An 8,180-nucleotide genomic window follows, 5' to 3' on the forward strand; every position below is an offset into this window, starting at 1 on the left:
TTTTGAGAATATTGTTAAAGAATTTATGATCTCTCAAAAGAATTTTAATGGTTTGCTTGAAGAAAAATTGCTTAAAGTTGATGATTTGGCTAGGAACGTTGATAGACTTTCGCTTGATGTTGATTCTTTGAAACTTAGATCTACTCCTCCTAAGCATGATATCAATGAGTCTCTCAAAGCTATGAGAATTTCCATTGATGAGTGCAAAGAAAGAACCGCTAGATTGCGTGCTAAGAAAGATTCCTTTGTAAAAGCGTTTTCTTCTAGTTTCCATGAAAATAATGATGAAGATCTAAAAGTTATTGATGTGTCCCCTATTAAATCTTTGTTTTGAAATATGAATCTTAATAATGATGGGACTGGAGATGATTCAACTTTAGTTAAAAGGTGTCCCAATGATTCGGAGTTCTTAGATCTTGATGCTAAATTTGGTAAAAGTGGGATTGGAGAGGTCAAGACTTTAAATAGCATTGAACCCACTATCTTGGATTTCAAGGAATTTAATTATGATAATTGTTCTTTAGTAGATTGTATTCCCTTGTTGCAATCTGTTTTGAATTCTCCTCATGCTTATAGTCAAAATAAAGCTTTACCAAACATATTGTTGATGCCTTGATGCAATCTTATGATGAAAAACTTAATTTGGAAGTTTCTATACCTAGAAAACTTAATGATGAGTGGGAACCTACTATAAAGATTAAAATTAAAGATCATGAGTGTTATGCTTTGTGTGATTTGGGTGCTAGTGTTTCCACGATTCCGAAAACTTTATGTGATATTCTAGGTTTCCATGATCTTGATGATTGCTCTTTAAATTTGCACCTTGCGGATTCCACCATTAAAAAGCCTAAGGGAAGGATCAATGATGTTCTTATTGTTGCAAATAGGAACTATGTGCCCGTAGATTTTATCGTTCTTGACATAGATTGCAATCTTTCTTGTCCTATTATTCTTGGTAGACCTTTCCTTAGAACGATTGGTGCAATTATTGATATGAAGGAAGGGAATATTAGATTCCAATTTCCATTAAGGAAAGGCATGGAGCACTTTCCAAGAAAGAAAGTCAAATTACCTTATGAATCTATCATGCGAGCTACTTATGAATTAAGTGCCAAAGATGGCACTACTTAGATCTATCCTCGCTTTTATGCCTAGCTAGGGGCGTTAAACGATAGCGCTAGTTGGGAGGCACCCCAATTTTATTTTAGTTTTTTTTGTCTTTGCTTCTGTTTAGTAATAAATTTTGCATCTACCTTCTGTTTAGATGTGTTTTCACGTTTTAATTAGTGTTTCGGCTAAGTAGAACCTATAGGATAACCTATGGTGATAGTTAATTTGATTCTGCTGAAAAACAGAAACTTTGTGCGCATGAAAATAATTTTAGTAATTCACAGAAACGTGATTTTGCGTTGATTATTTTTTCTGTAGATAAATAGACAAATTCCCAGGACTTCCTATTTTGTTAGGATTTGTAAAGTTCCATAAGTATTGGACAGTTACATATTGCTACAGACTGTTCTGTTTTTGACAGATTCTGTTTTTCGTGTGTTGTTTGCTTATTTTGATGCATCTATGGCTAGTATGTAGAGTATGAACCATAGAGAAGTTGGAATACAGTAGGTTTAACACCAATATAAATAAAGAATGAGTTCATTATAGTACCTTATGTGGTGGTTTTTATTTCTTGCACTAACGAAGCTTATGAGATTTCCTGTTGAGTTTTGTGTTGTGAAGTTTTCAAGTTTTGTGTTGTGAAGTTTTCAAGTTTTGGGTAAAGATTTGATGGACTATGGAATAAGTAGTGGCAAGAGCCCAAGCTTGGGGATGCCCATGGCACCCCAAGATATTCAAGGATAACCAAAAGCCTAAGCTTGGGGATGCCCCGGAAGGCATCCCCTCTTTCGTCTTCGTCTATCGGTAACTTTACTTGGAGCTATATTTTTATTCGCCACATGATATGTGCTTTGCTTGGAGCGTCTTGTATGATATGAATATTTGCTTTTTAGTTTACCACAATCATTCTTGCTGTACTCACCTTTTGGGCGAAACCCACTTGATTGGAATTTATTAGAATACTCTATGTGCTTCAGTTATATCTTTTGAGCTAGATAGTTTTGCTCTAGTGCTTCACTTATATCTTTTAGAGCACGGCGGTGGCTTAATTTTGTAGAAATTGTTAATCTCTCATGCTTCACTTATATTATTTTGAGAGTCTCTTAGAACAGCATGGTATTTGCTATGGTTATAAATTTGGTCCTAGAATGATGGGCATCCAAGTTGGGTATAATAAAAACTATCATAGAAAGTGAATTGGATGCTATGATCAATTTGATACTTGATAATTGTTTTGAGATATAGAGGTGGTAATATTAGAGTCATGCTAGTTGGGTGATTATGAATTTAAAGAATACTTGTGTTGAAGTTTGTGATTCCTGTAGCATGCACGTATGGTGAACCGCTTTGTGATGAAGTTGGAGCATAATTTTATTTATTGATTGTCTTCCTTATGAATGGCGGTCGGGGACGATCGATGGTCTTTTCTTACCAATCTATCCCCCTAGGAGTATGCGCGTAATACTTTGTTTTCAATGACTTGTAGATTTTTGCAATAAGTATATGAGTTCTTTATGACTAATATTGAGTCCATGGATTATACGCACTCTCAACCTTCCACCATTGGTAGCCTCTCTTGTGCCGCGCAACTTTCGCCGGTACCATACACCCACCATATACCTTCCTCAAAACAACCACCATACCTACCTATTATGGCATTTCCATAGCCATTCCAAGATATATTGCCATGCAACTTTCCACCGTTCCGTCTACATGACACGCATCATCATTGTCATATTGCTTTTGCATGATCATGTAGTTGACATCGTATTTGTGGCAAGGCCACCTTTATAATTTTCATACATGTCACTCTTGATTCATTGCATATCCTAGTACACCACCGGAGGCATTCATATAGTCATATCTTGCTTTAAGTATTGAGTTGTAATCTTGAGTTGTAAGTAAATAAAAGTGTGATGATCTTCATTATTAGAGCATTGTCCCAGTGAGGAAAGGGTGATGGAGACTATGATTCCCCCACAAGTTGGGATGATACTCCGGACTTTATAAAAATAAAAGAGGCCAAAGAAGCCCACCAAAAAAAGGAAGAGAAAGAAAAAAAAAGGAAAAAAAAGGAAAAAAAGAAGAAAAAGAAAAAAAGGAAAAAAAGAAGAAAGAAAAATGAGAGAAAAAGAGAGAAGGGACAATGCTACTATCTCTTTTACCACACTTGTGCTTCAAAGTAGCACCATGACCATGATCTTCATGGTAGAGAGTCTCCTATATTGTCACTTTCATATACTAGTCGGAATTTTTCATTATAGAACTTGGCTTGTATATTCCAATGATGGGCTTCCTCAAAATGCCCTAGGTCTTCGTGAGCAAGCGAGTTGGATGCACACCCACTTAGTTCTTTTGTTGAGCTTTCATACATTTATAGCTCTAGTGCATCCGTTGCATGGCAATCCCTACTCACTCACATTGATATCTATTAATGGGCATCTTCATAGCCCGTTGATACGCCTAGTTGATGTGAGACTATCTTCCTCCTATTTGTCTTCTCCACAACCACCATTCTACTCCACATACAGTGCTATGTCCATGGCTCACGCTCATGTATTGCATGAAAGTTGAAAAAGTTTGAGATTATTGAAGTATGAAACAATTGCTTGGCTTGTCATCGGGTTTGTGCATGATTAAATACTTTGTGTTATGAAGATAGAGCAACAGCCAGACTATATGATTTTGTAGGGATAACTTTCTTTAGCCATGTTATTTTGAGAAGACATGATTGCTTGATTAATATGCTTGAAGTATTATTATTTATTATGTCAATATGAACTTTTATTTTGAATCATTTGGATCTGAACATTCATGCCACAATAAAGAAAATTACATCGAGAATTATGCTAGGTAGCATTCCACATCAAAAATTCTGTTTTTATCATTTACCTACTCAAGGACGAGCAGGAATTAAGCTTGGGGATGCTTGATACGTCTCCAACGTATCTATAATTTTTGATTGTTCTATGCTATTATATTACCCGTTTTGGATGTTTATGGGCTTTACTTTACACTTTTATATCATTTTTGGGACTAACCTACTAACCGGAGGCCCAGCCCGAATTGTTGTTTTTTTGCCTATTTCAGTGTTCCAAAGAAAAGGAATATCAAACGGAATCTGTTGGGGATATAACCACTAGTATGACCCGCCAAAAGGAGTTGGGCTATACTTACAAGCATTCTTGAAGACAGAAGTGTTGGGGAACGTAGTAATTTCAAAAAAAAATCCTACGCACACGCAAGATCATGGTGATGGCATAGCAACAAGAGGGGAGAGTGTTGTCCACGTACCCCCGTAGACCGTAAGCGGAAGCGTTATGACAACACGGTTGATGTAGTCGTACGTCTTCACGATCCGACCGATCCAAGTACCGAACGTACGACACCTCCGAGTTCAGCACACGTTCAACTCGATGACGATCCCCGGGCTCCGATCCAGCAAAGCTTCAGGGATGAGTTCCGTCAGCACGACGGCGTGGTGACGATGATGATGTTCTACCGGCGCAGGGCTTCGCCTAAACTCCGCAATGATATGACCGAGGTGGAATATGGTGGAGGGGGGCACCGCACACGGCTAAGGAATGATCCGTAGATCAACTTGTGTGTCATGGGGTGCCCCCCTGCCCCCGTATATAAAGGAGCAAGGGGGGAGGGTGCGGCCGGCCTAGGAGGGGCGCGCCAAGGGGAGTCCTACTCCCACCGGGAGTAGGACTCCCTCCTTCCTTGTTGGAGTAGGAGAAAGGGGGAAAGAGGGGGAGAGGAGGAAGGAAAGGGGGGCCGCACCCCTTGTCCAATTTGGACCAGAGGGGGGCTGCGCGCCTCCTTCCTTTCGGCCTCTCTCCTCTATTCCCGTATGGCCCAATAAGGCCCATATACTCCCCGGCGAATTCCCGTAACTCTCCGGTACTCCGAAAAATACCTGAATCACTCGGAACCTTTCCGAACTCCGAATATAGTCGTCCAATATATCGATCTTTACGTCTCGACCATTTCGAGACTCCTCGTCATGTCCCTGATCTCATCCGGGACTCCGAACTCCTTCGATACATCAAAACTCATAAACTCATAATATAACTGTCATCGTAACGTTAAGCGTGCGGACCCTACGGGTTCGAGAACTATGTAGACATGACCTAGAACTATTCTCGGTCAATAACCAATAGCGGAACCTGGATGCCCATATTGGTTCCTACATATTCTACGAAGATCTTTATCGGTCAAACCGCATAACAATATACGTTGTTCCCTTTGTCATCGGTATGTTACTTGCCCGAGATTTGATCGTCGGTATCCAATACCTAGTTCAATCTCGTTACCGGCAAGTCTCTTTACTCGTTACGTAATGCATCATCCTGTAACCAACTCATTTGGTCACATTGCTTGCAAGGCTTATAATGATGTGCATTACCGAGAGGGCCCAGAGATACCTCTCCGACAATCGGAGTGACAAAACCTAATCTCGAAATACGCCAACTCAACATGTACCTTCGGAGACACCTGTAGTACCCCTTTATAATCACCCAGTTACGTTGTGACATTTGGTAGCACCCAAAGTGTTCCTCCGGTAAACGGGAGTTGCATAATCTCATAGTTACAGGAACATGTATAAGTCATGAAGAAAGCAATAGCAACATACTAAACGATCAAGTGCTAGGCTAACGGAATGGGTCATGTCAATCACATCATTATCCTAAGTATGTGATCCCATTAATCAAATGACAACACATGTCTATGGTTAGGAAACATAACCATCTTTGATTAATGAGCTAGTCAAGTAGAGGTATACTAGTGACTATATGTTTGTCTATGTATTCACACATGTATCATGTTTCTGGTTAATACAATTCTAGCATGAATAATAAACATTTATCATGATATGAGGAAATAAATAATAACTTTATTATTGCCTCTAGGGCATATTTCCTTCAGTCTCCCACTTGCACTAGAGTCAATAATCTAGATTACATAGTAACGATTCTAACACCCATGTAGTGTTGGTGCTGATCATGTTTTGCTCATGAGAGAGGCTTAGTCAACGGGTCTGCAACATTCAGATCCGTATGTATCTTGCAAATCTCTATGTCTCCCACTTGGACTTGGTCCCGAATGGAATTGAAGCGTCTCTTGATGTGCTTGGTCCTCTTGTGAAATCTGGATTCCTTTGCCAAGGCAATTGCACCAGTATTGTCACAGAAGATCTTCATTGGTCCAGATGCACTAGGTATGACACCTAGATCGGAAATGAACTCCTTCATCCAGACTCCTTCATTTGCTGCTTCCGAAGCAGCTATGTACTCTACTTCACATGTAGATCCCGCTACGACGCTTTGTTTAGAACTGCACCAACTTACAGCTCCACCGTTTAATAAAAACACGTATCCGGTTTGCGATTTAGAATCGTCCGGATCAGTGTCAAAGCTTGCATCGACGTAACCGTTTACGACTAGCTCTTTGTCACCTCCATATACGAGAAACATATCCTTAGTCCTTTTCAGGTATTTCAGGATGTTCTTGACCGCTGTCCAGTGATCCACTCCTGGATTACTTTGGTACCTTCCTGCCAAGCTTATTGCTAAGCATACGTCAGGTCTGGTACACAACATTGCATACATGATAGAGCCTATGGCTGAAGCATAGGGAACATTTTTCATTTTCTCTCTATCTTCTGCTGTGGTCGGGCATTGAGTTTGACTCAACTTCACACCTTATAGCACAGGCAAGAATCCTTTCTTTGCCTGATCCATTTTGAACTTTTTCAAAATTTTGTCAAGGTATGTGCTTTGTGAAAGTCCTATTAAGCGTCTTGATCTATATCTATAGATCTTGATGCCCAATATGTAAGCAGCTTCACCGAGGTCTTTCATTGAAAAACTTTTATTCAAGTATTCTTTTATGCTATCCAGAAATTCTATATCATTTCCAATTAATAATATGTCATCTACATATAAAATTAGAAATGCTACAGAGCTCCCACTCACTTTCTTGTAAATACAGGCTTCTCCAAAAGTCTGTATAAAACCATATGCTTTGATCACACTATCAAAGCATTTATTCCAACTCCGAGATGCTTGCACCAGTCCATAAATGGAACGCTGTAGCTTGCACACTTTGTCAGCACCTTTTGGATCAACAAAACCTTCCGGCTGCATGGTATACAACTCTTCTTCTAGAAATCCATTCAAGAATGCAGTCTTGACATCCATTTGCCAAATTTCATAATCATGAAATGCAGCAATAGCTAACATGATTCGGACAGACTTAAGCATCGCTACGGGTTAGAAAGTCTCATCGTAGTCAACCCCTTGAACTTGTCGAAAACCTTTCGCAACAAGTCGAGCTTTATAGACAGTTACATTACCATCAGCGTCAGTCTTCTTCTTAAAGATCCATTTATTCTCAATGGCTTGCTGATCATCGGGCAAGTCAACCAAAGTCCATACTTTGTTTTCATACATGGATCCCATCTCAGATTTCATGGCTTCTAGCCATTTTGCGGAATTTGGGCTCATCATCGCTTCGTCATAGTTCGTAGGTTCATCATGGTCAAGTAACATGACTTCCAGAATAGGATTACCGTACCACTCTGGTGCGGATCTTACTCTGGTAGACCTACGAGGTTCAGTAGAAACTTGATCTGAAGTTTCATGATCAATATCATTAGCTTCCTCACTAGTTGGTGTAGTTGTCATAGGAACCGGTTCTTGTGATAAACTACTTTCCAACAAGGGAGTAGATACAGTTATCTCATCAAGTTCTACTTTCCTCCCACTCACTTCTTTCGAGAGAAACTCCTTCTCTAGAAAGGATCCATTCTTAGCAACGAAAGTCTTGCCTTCGGATCTGTGATAGAAGGTGTACCCAACAGTCTCTTTTGGGTATCCTATGAAGACACATTTCTCCGATTTAGGTTCGAGCTTATCTGGTTGAAGTTTCTTCACATAAGCATCGCAGCCCCAAACTTTAAGAAACGACAACTTTGGTTTCTTGCCAAACCGCAGTTCATAAGGCGTCGTCTCAACGGATTTTGATGGTGCCCTATTTAACGTGAATGCGGCCATCTCTAA

The sequence above is a fragment of the Triticum dicoccoides genome, chromosome 4B (genome assembly GCF_002162155.2).
Source record: "Triticum dicoccoides isolate Atlit2015 ecotype Zavitan chromosome 4B, WEW_v2.0, whole genome shotgun sequence".
NCBI classification, from domain to species: domain Eukaryota; kingdom Viridiplantae; phylum Streptophyta; class Magnoliopsida; order Poales; family Poaceae; genus Triticum; species Triticum dicoccoides.